General features: G+C 45.8%; 2 long non-coding RNA genes across 2 annotated transcripts; one reads left to right on the top strand and one right to left on the bottom strand.

Moving 5' to 3' along the window:
* The first annotated feature begins 172 nt into the window (after window positions 1-172).
* LOC127918237 (uncharacterized) lies at window positions 173-1705 on the top strand. The gene is made up of 4 exons (XR_008099534.1): window positions 173-250; window positions 857-965; window positions 1072-1246; window positions 1568-1705. It is a non-coding gene; the product is annotated as an uncharacterized LOC127918237 (long non-coding RNA).
* A 10015-nt stretch (window positions 1706-11720) lies between these two features.
* Window positions 11721-13077, bottom strand: LOC127918235 (uncharacterized). Its single transcript, XR_008099533.1, has 3 exons — window positions 12229-13077; window positions 12135-12181; window positions 11721-12086 (listed from the first exon to the last, which is right to left on the bottom strand). It is a non-coding gene; the product is annotated as an uncharacterized LOC127918235 (long non-coding RNA).
* Between the last annotated feature and the right edge of the window lie 10697 nt (window positions 13078-23774).

Below are 23774 nucleotides of genomic sequence, written 5' to 3'. Positions count from 1 at the left end.
ATTTACTGCCCCTGGAGGTATAAAATACAAGGTTGGTGATTTACTGCCCCCTAGTGGGTGTTGTCTGAACCAAGGTTGGTGATTTACTGGAGGGTGTTGTCTGAACAGGTATAAAGACAATGTTGGTGATTTACTGCCCCTGGAGTGTGTTGTGATTTTGGTGATTTACTGCCCCTGGAGGGTGTTGTCTGAACAGGTATAAAGACAAGGTTGGTGATTTACTGCCCCCTGGAGGGTGTTGTCTGAACAGGTATAAAGACAATGTTGGTGATTTACTGCCCCCTAGTGGGAACAGGTATAAAGTTGGTGATTTACTGCCCCTGGAGGTGTTGTCTGAACAGGTATAAAGACAAGGTTGGTGATTTACTGCCCCTAGTGGGTGTTGTTTGAACAGGTATAAAAGACAAGGTTGGTGATTTACTGCCCCTGGAGGGTGTTGTCTGAACAGGTATAAAGACAAGGTTGGTGATTTACTGCCCCCTGGAGGTGTTGTCTGAACAGGTATAAAGACAAGGTTGGTGATTTACTGCCCCCTGGAGGTGTTGTCTGAACAGGTATAAAGACAATTGGGGAACTGGCACCTGGAAGGTGTTGTCTGAACAGAGTATAAAGACACGGTTGGTGATTTACTGCCCCCTGGAGGTTTGTCTGAACAGGTATAAAGACAAGGTTGGTGATTTACTGCCCCCTAGTGGACAACAGGTATAAAAGCTTGTGATACTGGCACCTGGAGGGGTGTTGTCTGAACAGGTATAAAGACAAGGTTGGTGATTTACTGCCCCCTGGAGTGTGTTGTCTGAACAGGTATAAAGACACGGTTGGTGATTTACTGCCCCTGGAGGTGTTGTCTGAACAGGTATAAAGACAAGGTTGGTGATTTACTGCCCCCTGGAGGGTGTTGTCTGAACAGGTATAAAGACAAGGTTGGTGATTTACTGCCCCCCTGGAGGGTGTTGTCTGAACAGGTATAAAGACACGGTTGGTGATTTACTGCCCCTGGAGGTGTTGTCTGAACAGGTATAAAGACAAGGTTGGTGATTTACTGCCCCCTGGTGGGTGTTGTCTGAACAGGTATAAAGACAAGGTTGGTGATTTACTGCCCCCTGGAGGGTGTTGTCTGAACAGGTATAAAGACAAGGTTGGTGATTTACTGCCCCCTGGAGGGTGTTGTCTGAACAGGTATAAAGACAAGGTTGGTGATTTACTGCCCCCTGGAGGGTGTTGTCTGAACAGGTATAAAGACAAGGTTGGGGATTTACTGGCACCTGGAGGGTGTTGTCTGAACAGGTATAAAGACAAGGTTGGTGATTTACTGCCCCTGGAGGGTGTTGTCTGAACAGGTATAAAGACAAGGTTGGTGATTTACTGCCCCCTGGAGGGTGTTGTCTGAACAGGTATAAAGACAATGTTGGTGATTTACTGCCCCCTGGAGGGTGTTGTCTGAACAGGTATAAAGACAAGGTTGGTGATATACTGCCCCCTGGAGGGTGTTGTCTGAACAGGTATAAAGACAAGGTTGGTGATTTACTGCCCCTGGAGGTGTTGTCTGAACAGGTATAAAGACAAGGTTGGTGATTTACTGCCCCCTGGAGGGTGTTGTCTGAACAGGTATAAAGACAAGGTTGGTGATTTTACTGCCCCCTGGAGGGTGTTGTCTGAACAGGTATAAAGACAAGGTTGGTGATTTACTGCCCCCTGGAGGGTGTTGTCTGAACAGGTATAAAGACATGGTTGGGGATTTACTGCCCCCTGGAGTGTGTCTGTTGTCTCTATCATTCTCTATGGTATGTACCTGCTTCAGGCAAGGCATGTGTATGAACAGCTGGCTTCTGAAGAATGCCACCCAGGATACACCTCAGGAAAGCTTTTAATTTCCTGATGATTATACAGGTACAAATCATAGACCCATAGGACTAACTGGAACTGATTCTGAATGTAACCCACCTTCCACAATATCATTAAAACATGTATCCTCAGACTACCATACGGTGTATTTGATTGAACAATTACACAATAAAATATATTATCCTCTGATTGGGCCCAGTCTATGTTTTGCACTCACAGTAACAACAGTTCTACATCTATACTACTGACAGGTCACTCACAGTAACAACAGTTCTACATCTATATTATTGACAGGTCACTCACAGTAACAGGCTTACATCTATACTATTGACAGGTCACTCACAGTAACAACAGGCTACATCTATACTATTGACAGGTCACTCACAGTAACAACAGTTCTACATCAATACTATTGACAGGTCACTCACAGTAACAACAGGTCTACATCTATATTATTGACAGGTCACTCACAGTAACAACAGTTCTACATCTATACTATTGACAGGTCACTCACAGTAACAACAGTTCTACATCTATACTACTGACAGGTCACTCACAGTAACAACAGGCTTACATCTATACTACTGACAGGTCACTCACAGTAACAACAGTTCTACATCTATATTATTGACAGGTCATGTCCACAGTAACAACAGTTCTACATCTATACTACTGACAGGTCACTCAAGTAACAACAGTTCTACATCTATACTACTGACAGGTCACTCACAGTAACAACAGTTCTACATCTATACTACTGACAGGTCACTCACAGTAACAACAGGCCTACATCTATAAATTGACAGGTCACTCACAGTAACAACAGTTCTACATCTATACTACTGACAGGTCACTCACAGTAACAACAGTTCTACATCTATATTGACAGGTCACTCACAGTAACAACAGTTCTACATCTATACTACTGACAGGTCACTCACAGTAACAACAGTTCTACATCTATACTACTGACAGGTCACTCACAGTAACAACAGTTCTACATCTATACTACTGACAGGTCACTCACAGTAACAACAGGCCTACATCTATATTATTGACAGGTCAAACAGTAAAGACAGTTCTACATCTATTTTTGTGACAGGTCACTCACAGTAACAACAGTTCTACATCTATACTACTGACAGGTCACTCACAGTAACAACAGTTCTACATCTATACTACTGACAGGTCACTCACAGTAACAACAGTTCTACATCTATACTATTGACAGGTCACTCACAGTAACAACAGGTCTACATCTATACTTGACAGGTCACTCACAGTAACAACAGTTCTACATCTATACTACTGACAGGTCACTCACAGTAACAACAGTTCTACATCTATATTATTGACAGGTCACTCACAGTAACAACAGTTCTACATCTATACTATTGACAGGTCACTCACAGTAACAACAGTTCTACATCTATACTATTGACAGGTCACTCACAGTAACAACAGGTCTACATCTATACTACTGACAGGTCACTCCAGTAACAACAGTTCTACATCTATACTACTGACAGGTCACTCACAGTAACAACAGTTCTACATCTATACTATTGACAGGTCACTCACAGTAACAACAGGCTTACATCTATACTATTGACAGGTCATCACTAACAACAGTTCTACATCAATACTATTGACAGGTCACTCACAGTAACAACAGTTCTACATCAATACTATTGACAGGTCACTCACAGTAACAACAGTTCTACATCTATACTATTGACAGGTCACTCACAGTAACAACAGGCTTACATCTATACTATTGACAGGTCACTCACAGTAACAACAGTTCTACATCTATATTATTGACAGGTCACTCACAGTAACAACAGGCTTACATCTATACTATTGACAGGTCACTCACAGTAACAACAGTTCTACATCTATACTACTGACAGGTCACTCACAGTAACAACAGGCTTACATCATACTATTGACAGGTTCACAGTAACAACAGGCTTACATCTATACTATTGACAGGTCACTCACAGTAACAACAGTTCTACATCTATATTATTGACAGGTCACTCACAGTAACAACAGGCTTACATCTATACTATTGACAGGTCACTCACAGTAACAACAGTTCTACATCTATATTATTGACAGGTCACTCACAGTAACAACAGGCTTACATCTATACTATTGACAGGTTCACAGTAACAACAGGTCTACATCTATACTATTGACAGGTCACTCACAGTAACAACAGGCTTACATCTATACTATTGACAGGTCACTCACAGTAACAACAGTTCTACATCTATATTATTGACAGGTCACTCACAGTAACAACAGGCTTACATCTATACTATTGACAGGTCACTCACAGTAACAACAGGTCTACATCTATACTATTGACAGGTCAGGTCACTCTATTGACAGGTCACAGTAACAACAGTTCTACATCTATACAACCAACATCCCAAATGGGACAAAGTTCATCCGAGAAACAGTGATGTCAGTGTAGATCAGTGAGAGCGGTCGAGGCACAGATATCCAATGAAATGAGTGTTTAAATCAAATCAAATCGAAGATCATTTGTCACGTGCGCCGAATACAACAGATGTAGTAGACCTTACAGTGAAATGCCGAATACAACAGATGTAGACCTCACAGTGAAATGTTGAATACAACAGATGTAGACCTCACAGTGAAATGCTGAATACAACAGTGAAATGCTTACTTACAGCCTCTAACCAACAGTGCAAAAAAGGTATTAGGTGAACAATAGATAAGTAAAGAAATAAAACAACAGTAAAAGACAGGCTATATACAGTAGCGAGGCTACATACAGACACCGGTTAGTCAGGCTGATTGAGGTAGTACAGTGCCTTGCGAAAGTATTCGGCCCCCTTGAACTTTGCGACCTTTTGCCACATTTCAGGCTTCAAACATAAAGATATAAAACTGTATTTTTTTGTGAAGAATCGACAACAAGTGGGACACAATCATGAAGTGGAATGACATTTATTGGATATTTCAAACTTTTTTAACAAATCAAAAACTGAAAAATTGGAGCGTGCAAAATTATTCAGCCTCCTTAAGTTAATACTTTGTAGCGCCACCTTTTGCTGCGATTACAGCTGTAAGTCGCTTGGGGTATGTCTCTATCAGTTTTGCACATCGAGAGACTGACATTTTTCCCCATTCCTCCTTGCAAAACAGCTCGAGCTCAGTGAGGTTGGATGGAGAACATTTGTGAACAGCAGTTTTCAGTTCTTTCCACAGATTCTCGATTGGATTCAGGTCTGGATTTTGACTTGGCCATTCTAACACCTGGATATGTTTATTTTTGAACCATTCCATTGTAGATTTTGCTTTATGTTTTGGATCATTGTCTTGTTGGAAGACAAATCTCCGTCCCAGTCTCAGGTCTTTTGCAGACTCCATCAGGTTTTCTTCCAGAATGGTCCTGTATTTGGCTCCATCCATCTTCCCATCAATTTTAACCATCTTCCCTGTCCCTGCTGAAGAAAAGCAGGCCCAAACCATGATGCTGCCACCACCATGTTTGACAGTGGGGATGGTGTGTTCAGGGTGATGAGCTGTGTTGCTTTTACGCCAAACATAACATTTTGCATTGTTGCCAAAAAGTTCAATTTTGGTTTCATCTGACCAGAGCACCTTCTTCCACATTTGGTGTGTCTCCCAGGTGGCTTGTGGCAAACTTTAAACAACACTTTTTATGGATATATTTAAGAAATGGCTTTCTTCTTGCCACTCTTCCATAAAGGCCAGATTTGTGCAATATACGACTGATTGTTGTCCTATGGACAGTCTCCCACCTCAGCTGTAGATCTCTGCAGTTCATCCAGAGTGATCATGGACCTCTTGGCTGCATCTCTGATCAGTCTTCTCCTTGTATGAGCTGAAAGTTTAGAGGGACGGCCAGGTCTTGGTAGATTTGCAGTGGTCTGATACTCCTTCCATTTCAATATTATCGCTTGCACAGTGCTCCTTGGGATGTTTAAAGCTTGGGAAATCTTTTTGTATCCAAATCCGGCTTTAAACTTCTTCACAACAGTATCTCGGACCTGCCTGGTGTGTTCCTTGTTCTTCATGATGCTCTCTGCGCTTTTAACGGACCTCTGAGACTATCACAGTGCAGGTGCATTTATACGGAGACTTGATTACACACAGGTGGATTGTATTTATCATCATTAGTCATTTAGGTCAACATTGGATCATTCAGAGATCCTCACTGAACTTCTGGAGAGAGTTTGCTGCACTGAAAGTAAAGGGGCTGAATAATTTTGCACGCCCAATTTTTCAGTTTTTGATTTGTTAAAAAGTTTGAAATATCCAATAAATGTAGTTCCACTTCATGATTGTGTCCCACTTGTTGTTGATTCTTCACAAAAAAATACAGTTTTATATCTTTATGTTTGAAGCCTGAAATGTGGCAAAAGGTCGCAAAGTTCAAGGGGGCCGAATACTTTCGCAAGGCACTGTATGTAGATCTGGTTAAAGTGACTATATGATGAACAGAGAGGAGCAGTAACGTTAAAGAGTGGTTGGCAGGAATGTGGGATATATGTCATTCAGTGGGTTCATTTCGTGGTGCCTCTGCTCAGAAACATGTTTGGGCTAAAACACACTCAGGACAGAACGGAGTGTGAAAGAGAGAGAGATGAACACAGTTGGAACAGAATATCCCACATTCAGAACACAGTGGACCCGAGGGCAGGAATAATCCAAACCACACTCCCCACGGCACCGCCAAGGAGTCTCTCTCTCTCTCTCTCTCTCTCTCTCTCTCTCTCTCTCTCTCTCTCTCTCTCTGTCTCTCTCTCTCTCTCTCTCTCTCTCTCTCTCTCTGTCTCTCTCTCTCTCTCTCTCTCTCTCTCTCTCTCTCTCTCTCTCTCTCTCTCTCTCTCTCTCTCTCTCTCTCTCTCACTCTCTCTCTCTCTCTCTCTCTCTCTCTCTCTCTCTCTCTCTCTGTGTCTCTCTCTCTCTCTCTCTTTGTCTCTGTCTCTGTCTCTCTCTCTCTCTCTCTCTCTCTCTCTCTGTGTGTGTGTGTGTATGTTTGTGTGTGTAGAGGTGTGTGCTCTCTGTTTATATAATGAAGCCCACAGCAGTCAGAGAGCTATCCTATGTGCTGCTGTTGTGGCAGACTCAGTAGGAGTTGAGACTGAGGCCCGGTGAAGAAGCAGTAAGAGTTGAGATACAGGAAAACACTATCTTCAACCAGGTACGTACATCAGGGTGACTAGTTCTCTGCTCTTTGAGCTCTTGGCTGCTTTAGAAAACATCATTGATTGATTGACACGTTTTTTTGAGTAAGAGACTGGAGACAATGATGAACACAGTGGGCTGGTTTCTAGTCCCTTTCAATGAAGTGTATTGAGCATAAACTCTAGTCCAGCACTTAATCTGTGTCCGGAACGGGCCCTGAAAACGTTCACAGTAACCGCTTCTCAGACTGTGTGCATGAAAACGTTCACAGTAACTGCTTCACAGACTGTGTGCATGAAAACGTTCACAGTAACCGCTTCACAGACTGTGTGCATGAAAACGTTCCCAGTATCTGCTGACTGTTGCATGAAAACGTTCACAGTAACCCACAGACTGTGTGCATGAAAACGTTCACAGTAACCGCTTCACAGACTGTATGCATGAAAACGTTCACAGTAACCGCTTCACAGACTCTGTAGCAGAAAACGCTCTCAGTAACCGTTCACAGACTGTATGCATGAAAACGGTCAAGTAACCGCTTCACAGACTGTGTGCATGAAAACGTTCACAGTATCTGACAGACTGTATGGAAAACGTTCACAGTAACTGCTTCACAGACTGTATGCATGAAAACGTTCACAGTAACCGCTTCACAGACTGTGTGCATGAAAACGTTCACAGTAACCGCTTCACAGACTGTATGCATGAAAACGTTCACAGTAACTGCTTCTCAGACTGTATGCATGAAAACGTTCACAGTAACTGCTTCTCAGACTGTATGCATGAAAACGTTTTTGCACAGACTGTGTGCATGAAAACGTTCACAGTAACTGCTTCACAGACTGTATGCATGGCTCTCAGTAACTGCTTCACAGACTTTCATGAAAACGTTCACAGAACTGCTTACAGACTGTATGCATGAAAACGTTCACAGTAACTGCTACAGACTGTGTGCATGAAAACGTTCACAGTAACCGCTTCACAGACTGTGTGCATGAAAACGTTCACAGTAACCGCTTCACAGACTGTGTGCATGAAAACGTTCACAGTAACTGCTTCGCAGACTGTATGCATGAAAACGTTCACAGTAACTGCTTCACAGACTGTGTGCATGAAAACGTTCACAGTAACTGCTTCACAGACTGTGTGCATGAAAACGTTCACAGTAACTGCTTCACAGACTGTATGCATGAAAACGTTCACAGTAACTGCTTCACAGACTGTGTGCATGAAAACGTTCACAGTATCTGCTTCACAGACTGTATGCATGAAAACGTTCACAGTAACTGCTTCACAGACTGTATGCATGAAACGTTCACAGTAACTGAGTCACAGACTGTATGCATGAAAACGTTCACAGTAACTGCTTCACAGACTGTATGCATGAAAACGTTCACAGTAACTGAGTCACTGTATGCATGAAAACGTTCACAGTAACCGCCCGTCACAGACTGTGTGCATGAAAACGTTCACAGTAACTGCTTCACAGACTGTATGCATGAAAACGTTCCCAGTATCTGCTTCACAGACTGTGTGCATGAAAACGTTCACAGTAACTGCTTCACAGACTGTGTGCATGAACGTTCACAGTAACTGCTTCACAGGACTGTGGCGTTCACAGTAACTGCTTCACAGACTGTGTGCATGAAAACGTTCACAGTAACTGCTTCCAGACTGTGTGCATGAAAACGTTCCCTGCTTCACAGACTGTATGCATGAAAACGTTCACAGTAACTTCTCAGACTGTATGCATGACAGTAACCGCACTCATGACTGTATGCATGGGTTCACAGTACCTGTATGCATGATGCATGAAACGTTCACAGTAACTGCTTCACAGACTGTATGCAAGTTTAAATGTTGAGACAAGATGAGGAATATGTTATGCTGTCTGCTGAAAGGTTAGAATGCAGCCTATGACCCTTCACTAAATGGAGTTACTTTACCATGACCAGGGCCCGTCACTATAGGGAGCAGGGTACCAGGACCAGGGCCCGTCCTGTAGGGAGCAGGGTACCAGGACCAGGGCCCGTCCCTGTAGGGAGCAGGGTACCAGGACCAGGGCCCGTCCCTGTAGGGGAGCAGGGGTACCAGGACCAGGGCCCGTCCCTGTAGGGAGCAGGGTACCAGGACCAGGGCCCATCCCTGTAGGGAGCAGGGTACCAGGACCAGGGCCCGTCCCTGTAGGGAGCAGGGTACCAGGACCAGGGCCCGTCACTATAGGGAGCAGGGTACCATGACCAGGGCCCGTCACTATAGGGAGCAGGGTACCAGGACCAGGGCCCGTCCCTGTGGGGAGTACCCAGGACCAGGGCCCGTCACTATAGGGAGCAGGGTACCAGGACCAGGGCCCGTCCCTGTAGGGAGCAGGGTACCAGGACCAGGGCCCGTCCCCTGTAGGGAGCAGGGTACCAGGACCAGGGCCCGTCACTATAGGGAGCAGGGTACCATGACCAGGGCCCGTCACTATAGGGAGCAGGGTACCAGGACCAGGGCCCGTCCCTGTAGGGAGCAGGGTACCAGGACCAGGGCCCGTCCCTGTAGGGAGCAGGGTACCAGGACCAGGGCCCGTCACTATAGGGAGCAGGGTACCAGGACCAGGGCCCGTCACTATAGGGAGCAGGGTACCAGGACCAGGGCCCGTCCCTGTAGGGAGCAGGGTACCAGGACCAGGGCCCATCCTGTAGGGAGCAGGGTACCAGGACCAGGGCCCGTCCCTGTAGGGGAGCAGGGTACCAGGACCAGGGCCCGTCCCTGTAGGGAGCAGGGTACCAGGACCAGGGCCCGTCACTATAGGGAGCAGGGTACCAGGACCAGGGCCCGTCCCTGTAGGGAGCAGGGTACCAGGACCAGGGCCCGTCCCTGTAGGGAGCAGGGTACCAGGACCAGGGCCCGTCCCTGTAGGGGAGCAGGGTACCAGGACCAGGGCCCGTCCCTGTAGGGGAGCAGGGTACCAGGACCAGGGCCCGTCCCTGTAGGGAGCAGGGTACCAGGACCAGGGCCCGTCCTGTAGGGGAGCAGGGTACCAGGACCAGGGCCCGTCCTGTAGGGAGCAGGGTACCAGGACCAGGGCCCGTCACTATAGGGAGCAGGGTACCAGGACCAGGGCCCCATCCCTGTAGGGAGCAGGGTACCAGGACCAGGGCCCGTCCTGTAGGGAGCAGGGTACCAGGACCAGGGCCCGTCCTGTAGGGAGCAGGGTACCAGGACCAGGGCCCGTCCCTGTAGGGAGCAGGGTACCAGGACCAGGGCCCGTCACTATAGGGAAAGGGTACCAGGACAGGGCCCGTCCCTGTAGGGAGCAGGGAACCAGGACCAGGGCCCGTCCCTGTAGGGAGCAGGGTACCAGGACCAGGGCCCGTCCCTGTAGGGAGCAGGGTACCAGGACCAGGGCCCATCCCTGTAGGGGAGCAGGAGTACCAGGACCAGGGCCCATCCCTGTAGGGAGCAGGGTACCAGGACCAGGGCCCGTCCCTGTAGGGAGCAGGGTACCAGGACCAGGGCCCGTCCCTGTAGGGAGCAGGATACCATGACCAGGGCCCGTCCCTGTAGGGAGCAGGGTACCAGGACCAGGGCCCGTCCTGTAGGGAGCAGGGTACCAGGACCAGGGCCCGTCCCTGTAGGGAGCAGGGAACCATGACCAGGGCCCGTCCCTGTAGGGGAGCAGGGTACCAGGACCAGGGCCCGTCCCTGTAGGGAGCAGGGTACCAGGACCAGGGCCCATCCCTGTAGGGAGCAGGTACCAGGACCAGGGCCCATCCCTGTAGGGAGCGGGTACCAGGACCAGGGCCCGTCCCTGTAGGGAGCAGGGTACCAGGACCAGGGCCCCGTCCCTGTAGGGAGCAGGGTACCAGGACCAGGGCCCGTCCCTGTAGGGAGCAGGATACCATGAACCAGGGCCCGTCCCTGTAGGGAGCAGGGTACCAGGACCAGGGCCCGTCCTGTAGGGAGCAGGGTACCAGGACCAGGGCCCGTCCTGTAGGGAGCAGGGTACCAGGACCAGGGCCCGTTGGAACACGTTCACATTTAACCTCAGTGGAATGTATCACAGAACTAAAAACGCAAATATGATTGTGTTAATGAAGACAGGGAGTCTATAATGAATATCTTCAGGGAGGGAATCTGCACGGACATGCACAGAGTGAGCGATAGGAATAACAAGAAAGAGAGGAACTGAAGCATAGAGGCACGGAAAGAGAGAGAGAGAGAGAGAGAGAGAGGGGGAGAGAAAGAGAGAGGGGGGAGGGGAAAGAGAGAGATGGAAAGAGAGAGAGAGAGAGAGAGAGAGGGGAAAGAGAAAGAGGAGAGAAAGAGAGAGAGAGAGAGAGAGAGAGAGAGAGAGGAGAGAGAGAGAGAGGGAGAGAGAGAGAGAGAGAGAGAGAGAAGAGAGAGAGAGAGAGAGAGAGGGAGAGAGAGAGAGAGAGGGATCGAGAGAGAGAGAGAGAGGGAGAGAGAGCAAGAGAGAGAGAGAGGAGAGAGAGGGGAGAGAGAAAGAGAGAGAGGGAGAGAGAGAGAGAGAGAGGGGAGAGAAAGGAGAGAGAGAGAATGCAAGAGAGAAAGAAAGAAAGAAAGAAAGAAAGAAAGAAAGAAAGAAAGAAAGAAAGAAAGAAAGAAAGAAAAAGAGAGAGAAAGAGAGAGAAAGCGAGAGGGGAGGAGAAAAAAGAGAGAGAATCTCTCTGTAGACTCAGAAAACCTCAGAAAACCTCAGCCTACGCCTTCACTACGGTGAGTCACTAAAACAACACAGAAATGCACTACAGAAAAATAGAAAACATCACGTCAGAAATCAACTCAAGGTATTTGAAGAATCCACAGAATGTAACCACTTTTGAGAAAACACCAAGAGTTATCAAATCAAATCAAAAACAGTATTTGTCACACGCGCCGAATACAACAAGTGTAGACTTTACGGTGAAATGCTTTACTTACAAGCCCTTAACCAACAGTGTAGACCTCACAGTGAAATGCTTTACTGACAAGCCCTTAACCAACAGTGTAGACCTCACAGTGAAATGTTTACTGACAAGCCCTTAACCAACAGTGTAGACCTCACAGTGAAATGCTTTACTGACAAGCCCTTAACCAACAGTGTAGACCTCACAGTGAAATGTTTACTGACAAGCCCTTAACCAACAGTGTAGACCTCACAGTGAAATGCTGACTGACAAGCCCTTAACCAACAGTGTAGACCTCACAGTGAAATGTTTACTGACAAGCCCTTAACCAACAGTGTAGACCTCACAGTGAAATGCTCACTTACAAGCCCTTAACCAACAGTGTAGACCTCACAGTGAAATGCTGACTTACAAGCCCTTAACCAACAGTGTAGACCTTACAGTGAAATGCTGACTGACAAGCCCTTAACCAACAGTGTAGACCTTACAGTGAAATGTTTACTGACAAGCCCTTAACCAACAGTGTAGACCTCACAGTGAAATGCTTACTGACAAGCCCTTAACCAACAGTGTAGACCTTACAGTGAAATGCTTTACTGACAAGCCCTTAACCAACAGTGTAGACCTCACAGTGAAATGCTTTACTGACAAGCCCTTAACCAACAGTGTAGACCTCACAGTGAAATGTTTACTGACAAGCCCTTAACCAACAGTGTAGACCTCACAGTGAAATGCTGACTGACAAGCCCTTAACCAACAGTGTAGACCTCACAGTGAAATGTTTACTGACAAGCCCTTAACCAACAGTGTAGACCTCACAGTGAAATGCTGACTTACAAGCCCTTAACCAACAGTGTAGACCTCACAGTGAAATGCTTACTGACAAGTCCTTAACCAACAGTGTAGACCTCACAGTGAAATGCTTAACTTACAAGCCCTTAACCAACAGTGTAGACCTTACAGTGAAATGCTGACTTACAAGCCCTTAACCAACAGTGTAGACCTCACAGTGAAATGCTGACTGACAAGCCCTTAACCAACAGTGTAGACCTCACAGTGAAATGCTGACTGACAAGCCCTTAACCAACAGTGTAGACCTGTTGCTGACTTACAGAACAGGATCAGAACATTCTTCCATCTCCCTTCTGGTAGACCTTACAGGTGTTTACTGACAGACCATAGCCATGGTACCCAAGCAACCAACATGACGCTGCTGCTGCTCCTTACAAGCCCTTAACCAACGTGCAGCGGTGATGGGACATGGGACTGACAGCCCTCGCCAACAGGCAACCACAGACGAATGGAACTACAAGGCTGGCTGTGAGCTTTTGATGTTTCCAACGTGTCCTAACAGTCTCCTGACAAGCCCTTCCATACAGAGTGCACAGGGGATAGGGAGACACTGGGGACGTGGTCTCTTGTCTTTACTGCTGTTAACCAACAGTGTAAATGACAAAACATTTATTGGTGAAATGAATTCACAGTTTTATGGAATCAACCAATGTGTAGAGCCTCAGAAACACTATCCTGTTAATTAACTGTCTGTCTGTCTGTCTGTCTGTGTAACTGTCTGTCTGTCTGTCTGTCTGTCTGCCCTTAACCGCGTCCGTCCGTCCGTCCGTCCGTCCGTCCGTCTGTCCGTCTGTCCGTCTGTCCCAGTCTGTCCGTCTGTCTGTCTGTCTGTCCGTGTGTCACAGTATCTTTTCTCTTTGCCCTTAACCTCTTTGTCTGTCTGTACTGTTGTCCTTCTCAACTGTCTGTCTGTCTGACTGTTGTCTTCTCTCTGTAGACCTCACTGAAATCTCTGTCTCCCTCTAACCTCTTTGTCCTCTCTCTCTGACTCTCTCTCCGTCTGTCTGTCTGTCTGTCTGTCTGTCCTTAACCAACAGTGTCCTCCGTCCGCTGACCGTCCGTAACCGTCCGTCCGTCCGTCTGCTTGTCTGTCTGCCCGTCTGTCTGTCTGTGGTTCCTAGCCCTTAAGAAGGTAAACATGCGTGGGGTGTGACCAACCTCAACCCAGGTTCTGGACAACTGGAGGTTTGACATCCTCACTGAGATGAAGACACTGCTCCAGAACGACCACCAGTCACTACTGCCAGACTACGCCAGGTGAGGGGTGAGGAGGGGGAGAGAGGAGGAGAGGGCATGGGGCTGTGGATGGACAGGAAGGGGGAGAGAAAGAGGGCCAGCGTGAGAACCACAGTGGAACTACAAGGCTGGCTGTGAGGGACGTGAAATGTCTCCCCGTATTCCATACAGAGAGAGAGGGGAGAGGGAGACACTGAGGAGTGGATGTGAGGTGTGTGTGTGTAAATGGACAGTTTCCTCTCTGGTTTGGAATTGAGTCATTTCTGGAATCACAGGAAATATAAAACCACTGCTCAGCTGACGTTATATTTAATATATTTAATGTTTTTTCCCTCTGTCCGTCTGTCCTCTCCCTCTCTCTGACCTACGTCCGTCTCCCTCTCCCTCTCTCTGACCTACTCCTCTCCTCTCCTCTCCTCTCCTCCTCTCTTTCTCTCTTTGTCTCTCTCTCCTCTGTCCTCCTCTCCTGTCTCCTCTCCTCTCCTCTCCTCCTCCCTGTCTCTCTCTCTCTCTTTGTCTCTCTCTCCTCTCCTCTCCTCCGTCTGTCTGTCTGTCTGTCTGTCTGTCTCCTGTCTGTCCTCTCCTCTCCTCTCCCTCTCCCTGTCTGTCTGTAGTTCCTCTCCATCGTCCTCTCCCCTCACTTCTGGACCTGGAGAGTTTTGACATCTCACTGAGATCCTGCCCAGAACCCTCCCAGTCCTCTCCTCTCGCCCCTCTCTCCTCTCCTCTCCTCTCCTCTCCTCTCCTCTCCTCTTCTCCTCCTCTCCTCTCCTCTCCCTCTCCCTGTATCTCCTCTCCCTCTCCTCTCCTCCCTCCTCCTCCCCTCCCATCTCCCCTCTCCCTCTCCTCCTCTCCTCTCCTCTCCTCCCTCTCCTCCTCTCCTCTCCTCTCCGCTCCTCTCCCCTCTCCGCTCCTCTCCTCTCTCCTCTCCTCTCCTCTCCCCTCCCATCCTCTCTCCTCTCCTCTCCTCTCTCTCCTCTCCTCTCCTCTCCTCTCCTCTCCCTCCCTCCTCTCCTCTCCTCTCCGCTCCTCTCCTCTCCTCTCCTCTCCTCTCCTCTCCTCTCCTCTCCTCTCTCTCCTCAGGATCCAGCCCTGTCTGAGGCTCTGAATGACCTTTACAAGGAGTTCAACTCTCTCAAGGCTCACCTTGGTGATCTCACAGAGAAATTGATCGGCCATAGAAACCTTCATCGACGAGGTCAAGACTGAGCGGGCCAATGGTGGCACCTTTGGCCCCCGCCTCCAACCCAAACCCCGCCTCCAACCCAGTGCCAGCTAGGAGGAGAGTGGTCAAAAAGAAAGCTCCCGCCTCTTAAATGACTAAAACTCCACCCATCCCATTGACCCCACCCAACTCATCCTACTCACCCCAACCTACTATGCTCTACCCTACCCCATCCCATCCCACTGACCCCATCCCATCCTGCTGACCCCATCCCATCCCACTGACCCCATCCCACTGACCCCATCCCACTGACCCCATCCCACTGACCCCATCTCACTGACCCCATCTCACACTGACCCCATCCTCACTGACCCCATCCCACTGACCCCATCCCACTGACCCCATCCCATCCTGACCCCATCCCATCCCACTGACCCCATCCCATCCCACTGACCCCATCCCATCCCACTGACCCCATCCCACTGACCCATCCCATCCCACTGACCCCCATCCCATCCCACTGACCCCATCTCACTGACCCCATCCCACTGACCCCATCCTACTGACCCCATCTCACTGACCCCATCTCACTGACCCCATCCCACTGACCCATCTCTGACCCCATCCCATTAACCCTTATCCCTCTGACCCCATCCTCTGACCCCATCCCATCCCACTGACCCCCCGCCCCCACAGACCCCATTCACTGACCCCACCCCACTGACCCCATCCCATCCCTTATTCTGTCCATTTATAGATGTAACTCTGGTTTTATGTAACTTTATAAACAGTTTAGCCCTCTGCTCTGACATTCTGGGGATTCATTAATATTCTGGATGTGAGATTAGGCGTTTATCAGACAAAACCACTCTGATAGTGAAATACACTTAATTGATACATTTTAAAACTCACCTGACTGTAGGGCAAGGCGGAGGAGAGAGAGACAGAGAGAGAGAGAGAGAGAGAGAGAGAGAGAGAGAGAGAGAGAGAGAGAGAGAGAGAGAGAGAGAGAGAGAGACAGAGACAGAGAGAGAGAGAGAGAGAGAGAGAGGGAGAGATAGAGAGAGAGAGAGAGATAGAGAGAGAGAGAGAGAGAGAGAGAGAGAGAGAGAGAGAGAGAGAGAGAGGGAGAGATAGAGAATAGAGAGAGAGAGAGAGAGAGAGAGAGAGAGAGATAGAGATAGAGAGAGAGAGAGAGGAGAGATAGGGAGAGATAGAGAGAGAGAGAGAGAGAGAGAGAGAGAGAGAGAGAGAGACAGAGACAGAGAGAGAGAGAGAGAGAGAGAGAGAGAGAGAGAGAGAGAGAGAGAGAGAGAGAGAGAGGGAGAGACAGAGAGAGACAGAGAGAGAGAGAGAGAGAGCGAGAGAGCGGGGAGACAGCGAGAAGAAGGAGAGAAGGAGAGAGAGAGAGAGAGACCTCAGAGAGAGAGTGAGAGAGAATATCAGAGTATAGAGAGCCATGTTCCTCTTAGAGAGAGAGGGAGTTGCTGTTCCTCTTATAGAGAGAGAGGAGTTGCTGTCTTCCTTAGAGAGAGAGAGCTACAACTAAGCATGTTTAACAGTGGTCTTATAATGGTGAATTGAATTTAATAACCTACAAATAAAACCTAACAGTATACATTGAGTTTTTCTGAATATACAACAGTATAGAGGTGGAAAATAAATATGTTGTTTTCGCATCAATTCAATGTCTCCATCCTCCCTAACAAGGCCTCCTCTTATAGAATATCAGAAATATAGAGGTGTTAAGTTAGTCCAGTCTGTGCAGGGCAGGATTTTGTTTCAGCAAAGCAACACACTTTACAGCTAGTATAGAGGAGTTCCTGAAATGTTGTTTATAGAATTTGTGTCAACTATAGAGCCAATAGAATATCTGATAGAGGACCTGTTCCTCTTATTACTGATCAATGTGTTTAAAATTCCTGTTTTATGACCAGATCAAAAGTTTTGCTGTTCTGACTATCAGATCAAAAGTATAGAGGAGCTCATTTCTGTCATGTATAGAGGAGTTCCTGTAATTCAGGTTGAGACAGAGGATCAAAAGAGACCCTCAGCGTGACTCCCTGATAAACAACAGTATAGAGGAGCTGCTGTTCCTCTTATAGAATATCAGATCAACAGTATAGAGGAGTTCCTCAATAAAATATCAGATCTTGATGCTGATTGATCAACAGTATGGTTTGTTGAATCAGGCAACAGTATAGGGAGCTATAGAATATCAGATCAACAGGTATCAGTGTTTGACTTTAGTACCTCAGTTATGTTGTTGTTCCTGTTCCTCTTATAGAATATCAGATCAACAGTATAGAGGAGTTGCTGTTCCTCTTATAGAATATCAGATCAACAGTATAGAGGAGCTGTTCCTCTTATAGAATATCAGATCAACAGTATAGAGGAGTTCCTAAGTTCCTCTTATAGAATCAACAGTATAGAGGAGTTGCTGTTTCCTCTTATAGAATATCAGATCAACAGTATAGAGGAGTTGCTGTTCCTCTTATAGAATATCAGATCAACAGTATAGAGGAGCTGCTGTTCCTCTTATAGAATATCAGATCAACAGTAGAGGAGTTCCTGTTCCTCTTATAGAATATCAGATCAAAAGTATAGAGGGAGTTGCTGTTCCTCTTATAGAATATCAGATCAACAGTATAGAGGAGCTGCTGTTCCTCTTATAGAATATCAGATCAACAGTATAGAGGAGCTGCTGTTCCTCTTATAGAATATCAGATCAACAGTATAGAGGAGCTGCTGTTCCTCTTATAGAATATCAGATCAACAGTATAGAGGAGTTGCTGTTCCTCTTACAGAATATCAGATCAACAGTATAGAGGAGCTGCTGTTCCTCTTATAGAATATCAGATCAACAGTATAGAGGAGCTGCTGTTTCAGTCCAAGTCAAGCCTGGGCTAGTATGGAACTAAACCCTGCACTCCCTGCCCTTGTAACTCTACATCTGCTGAGGATGTAGTTGCTAGGTAAATCAACATGGGGGAGGCAGTGGTTTGTGTTGACGTCACTCTCATATTCCAAGGCACAGCGTGATATGAATACATTCTTCTTTATTAAAACGAAGAACACTAAACAAACTAACAAAATGACCGTGACTCTATATAACACAAGTGCTGACAGGCAACTACACGTAGACAATAACCCACAAAACCAAAATGGCAAAATGGCAACCTAAATTGGATCCCCAATCAGAGACAACGATAAACAGCTGTCTCTGATTCAGGCCACCGTAGACCGACATTTACCTAGACAATACCAAAACCCCATAGATATACAAAAACCCTAGACAAGACAAGAACACACATACCACCCTCGTCACACCTGACCTAACCAAAATAATAAAGAAAACAAAGATAACGAAGGTCAGGGCGTGACAGGGACGGTATGGTTATACCCTATAATGACCCTTTAAAGTTTAAAAAACAACAACATTTTAGCAAATGTGCTTGAAAATTAAATACAGAAATAGATATATATTTGCATTCACAACTCTGAGTCACTAGATGTTTAGAATCACTTTTTGTGATTAGTGTGAGGCTTTCAGGTGAGGCTTTCAGGGTGAGTCTCTAAGAGCTGTGAGAGCTGTGAGTCCTTCTGGGTGAGTCTCTAAGAGCTGTGAGTCCTTCTGGGTTAGTCTCTAAGAGCTGTGAGTCCTTCTGGGTGAGGCTCTAAGAGCTGTAAGTCTTTCTGGGTGAGTCTCTAAGAGCTGTGAGTCCTTCTGGGTGAGTCTCTAAGAGCTGTGAGTCTCTAAGAGCTGTGAGTCCTTCTGGGTGGTCTCTTCAGAGCTGTGCAGTCCTTCTGGGTGAGTCTCTAAGAGCTGTGAGTCCTTCTGGGTTAGTCTGTAGTCTCTAAGAGCTGTGAGTCCTTCTGGGTGAGTCTCTAAGAGCTGTGAGTCTTTCTAGGTGAGTCTCTAAAGGCTTTACACACCTGGATTGTACAATATTTGCACATTATTATTTTTTCAAGCTCTGTCAAGTTAGTTGTTGATCTTTGCCAGACAGCTATTTTGAAGTCTTGCCATAGATTTTCAAGAAGATTTAAGTAAAAACTGTAACTCATCTGTAACATTCACTGTCTTATTGGTAAACAACTCCAGTGTATATTTAGCCTTGTGTTTTAGTTATTGTCCAGCTGAAAGGTGAATTAATCTCCCAGGTTTTCCTCTAGGATTTTCTCATTACTTAGCTCCATTCTGTTTCTTTTGTATCCTAAAAACTCCCCAGTCCTTAATGATTACAAGAATACTGTCGTGTCTTTGGCATCATTAAAATGAAGACTGTTATTTTCTCAAATCAATTCTCTGTAATTATTATTATGATTAGACTTTAATCATGTAAATGTAATTAACTAGAGGTCAGGGCACCAAGGAAAATATTCACATTACAAAGTTATATTTTTCCTAATATAACTTTCAGATATTTTAATATCTGATCAATTTGTCTTCTAATTAATTATTAATGAATTATTCTTTACCTCATGTTAGTCTCATTCCAAACGTCGTAGAATTATTGGTTATCTGCCTGAACCCAGTCTTTACTATGAATCATCCATACATCAATTGTCTCAATCATTTGTTTATTAACTAACTAAATAATCACAGAAATGCATCAACAAACAACAAACTAGATATGGTTACAAGGAAATGGTAGGGGATGTTTCCCTAGTGGGGTAAAACCGGTATCGGAGGGCTTGGTGTACAAAAGGGAAGTGGGGGTCGACTGAGAACGGCGAATTACGCACATGAGTCACGACACACTTGATAATTATATTCATTGAAATGCTATTCCTTTGTAGATGAACGCTCACTCATTCGGGAATAATGCAATCAATATGTACATTTACGCTCAGTGTGTCAGTGTGATCTCTGTTGGGATCGCCCGTCCTTTCTGTTGGAAAGTTCTTCCACCCCACTCTCTCTCTTACGTGGGTTACCCTCTCTCTTCGGGCGGTTGTCGGTCCTATACGCATTCACGGGTACATAATTTCTAGCTGCAGACTAGTAATTAGTATCGAAGAGTAGCTCATATTCTGTCGGATTGATAGTCTCAGAGTTTAACCACGTGGTATGGTTAAAAGATTCAGCAAACATTACAACCTTAGCTCCCTCGATGGTGGAGGTACGCCTGGTCTCTACTCAAACCTCAACTCCCTCTGTGATTGATGTACTGGTCTGTTAGGAAATTTCCAAGGTGGGGGTTATATCCAGAACAGTAGGAAAGGGCTCTCCCATGACGTCAGATCAATGTCTGTGCTCATGGGGCGGGCCTAGGACTTAGTTAAACTCCAAATGGAATTGGAGTTTCCTTCATTCAAACTTGTTAAGGCTAGGGGGCGGTATTTTCACGTCCGGATGAAAAGTGTGCCCAAAGTAAACTGCCTGCTACTCAGGCCCAGAAGCGAGGATATGCACATACTTGGTAGATTTGGATAGACAACACTCTATCGTTTCTAAAACTGTTTCATTATTATGTCTGTGAGTATAATAGAACTTATTTGGCAGGCAAAACCCCGGAGGACAAACCATCCAGGAATTTTATTGGGGTAACAAGTGTTTTCAATGGGTTTTCTATGGGGATCTAGATTTCTAAGGCACTTGCTTGCAGTTCCTATTGCTTCCACTGGATGTCAACGGTCTTCAGAAATTGGTTGATGTTTTCCTTTTGAGAAATGAAGAAGTACGGCTGTTCAGAACGAGGGTCGAGTCTAGTGTACTGTTGTGGTTGGGGCGCACGACCTGAAAGCTCGCTCCACTTTGTTTTCAGTCCTGTATCGAACACAGTTTATCCTGTCTTAACTTTTATTGCTTATTTATGAAAAAAGTCTAAAAATAGCTAAAGTTATATTAGGAAAGTTGTTTGAATTGTTTGGATCAAGATTACAGGTAACTTATTAGATATTTTGTAGTCATGTTGCGAGAGTTGGAACCGCTATTTTTTTTATCAAACGCCAAATAAATGACATTTTGGAGACGGAATTAATCGAACAAAAGGACCATTTGTGATGTTTAATGGACACATTAGAGTGCCAACAGAAGAAGATCTTCAAAGGTAAGGCATGAATTATATCGTTATTTCTGAGTTTTGTGTCGCGCCTGGCGGGTTGAAATATGATTGTCATGTGTTTGTTTGATGGGGTGCTGTCCTCAGATAATAGCACGATTTGCTTTCACCATGAAGCCTTTTTGAAATCTGACACGATGGCTAGATTAACACGAAGTTAAGCTTTAATGTGGTGTTTTGCACTTGTGAATGCATGAAGGTCAAATATTTCATGTAATATTTGTTGAATTTCACGCTCTGCTATTTCACCGGATGTTGTCGAAACGTTCCGCTAGCGGAATCCCCAGCCGTAACAGGTTTTAACCAGTTTAAAATCACATTACATAATTTCACAAATAGTTTCATCTTTACTCATTCATTGTATACAACAATTAGATGCAATCCTCACACTTGAGACTCTTGTATATACAGATCTCTGGTAATGTGGCTGTATTGTCTCTCATGAGTTTCACAAACATTAAACGAAATGGACCGGTCGTAGCTGGATTCTCCCCCGACCTTGTACACATTCTCCAAAACATGGACACTGTTCAGTTCTCAAGTTCTATGCTGGAGAAGAGGTTCCTTCGTTCTCCTGTGAAACCTTCTCTCTCTATACTTCATGAGGGAGAGAGTCTCCTCCAGGGATTTATGACCTGCTATAACAGAGCCGGGTGTAGGGGGAAGAGAGAGGTGGTGAGAGAGAGAGGTGGGTGGTGCTCACTATACCCAAAGAGGGCCACGTCATGACAATACACATAACTTGATGCAGCCTCCACTAAGTTTGAAAATATGGAGAGTGGTACTCAGTGAGGTGTTGTATTGAATTTGCCCCAAACATAACATTTTGTATTCAGGACAAAAAGTGAATTGCTTTGCCACATTTTTAACAGTATTACTTTAGTGGCTTGTTGCAAACAGGTTGCATGTTTTGGAATGTTTTTATTCTGTACAGGCTTCCTTCTTTTCACTCTGTCAGTTAGGTTAGTATTGAGGAGTAACTATAATGTTGTTGATTCATCCTCAGTTTTCTCTTATCACAGCCATTAAACTCTGTAACTGTTTTAAAGTCACCATTGGCCTCATGTTGAAATCCCTGAGCAGTTTCCTTCCTCTCCGGCTGTATCTTTGTAGCTACTGGTTGTATCGATACGCCATCCAAAGTACGATTCATAACCATGTTCAAAGGGATATTCAATGTCTGCTATTTGTTTTTTTTAACCTGTCTACCAATACTGTAGGTGCCTGTAGGTGGAAAACCTCCCTGGTCTTTGTGGTTGAATCTGTGTTTGTAATTCACTGCTCAACTGAGGGACCTTACAGATGATTGCATGTGTGGGGTACAGAGATGAGGTAGTCAATAAAAAACATGATGTTATTGTCCAACACATCCATCAAGTCCAAGGGCTCTGGTCAAAAGTAGTGCACTATGTAGGGAATAGGGTGCCATATGGCTTTGGTCTAAAGTAGTGCACTATGTAGGGAATAGGGTGCCATAGCGATCTGGTCTAAAGTAGTGCACTATGTAGGAATAGGGTTCTATTTTGAGAATCTCACTCTTGTCAGCAGAATAACCTCCACGGTGAATTCACACACACACACACACACACACACACACACACACACACACACACACACACACACACACACACACACACACACACACACACACTCAGGCACACTCAGGCACACACTCAGGCACACACACACACACACACACACGCACACACACGCACGCACGCGCCACGCACACGCACACTGGCACACACGCACACACACACACACACACACACATCACACACACACACATACACACACACACACACACACACACACACACACACACCTGTCAGGACTACAGTAAAAGGCAGTAACTCAACATTACAGCTTTCACCTTGAGTCAACAAGGCCTCGACGATCAGGTGATTTAGGTGTGTGTGTCGTTGTGTGCTTGTGTGTGCGAGCATGTGTGTGTGTGTGTGTGTGTGTGTGTGTGTGTGTGTGTGTGTGTGTGTGTGTGTGTGTGTGTGTGCTGTAAAGCAAAGCTATTAACATTATCCCATGGTCCGGGGTCAGTATAATGGTCTGCTCTCCATCATTAATATTACACTGGGTTGTAAATGACTGATCCCAAATCAGCCTGAAAGAGCGTTGGTTTTGCCACAGAGAGTGGATAATTTTATGATGTATATACAGTACATCATACAGTATATATATATAGTATATTATAAATATATATTTAAAAAAATATATATCTTTTGTACTACTCTACTTGACATTTCATTTCATATTACCGTGCAATGATGTTTTCTAATAAACTTGAATGTTGATTCTTGAGAGTGGGTCAGACAGAGGCTCTGAATACAAGCTGTACAGATCCAGGGTCAGTTTACAGTACTCTCTCATCCTAACTCTGGAGGGAGGGAGGGAGGGAGGGAGGGAGGGGGGGGATTGAAACCGGTGCTACCAGGATATTTTAGCCAACCTTATAGACCACCAACCACCACTATCAATATTATAGACCACCAACCACTACTCTCA

This window comes from Oncorhynchus keta, unplaced genomic scaffold (assembly GCF_023373465.1).
Source record: "Oncorhynchus keta strain PuntledgeMale-10-30-2019 unplaced genomic scaffold, Oket_V2 Un_contig_13828_pilon_pilon, whole genome shotgun sequence".
Taxonomy (NCBI): Eukaryota; Metazoa; Chordata; class Actinopteri; order Salmoniformes; family Salmonidae; genus Oncorhynchus; species Oncorhynchus keta.
This window is presented reverse-complemented; position numbering and strand designations above follow the sequence as displayed.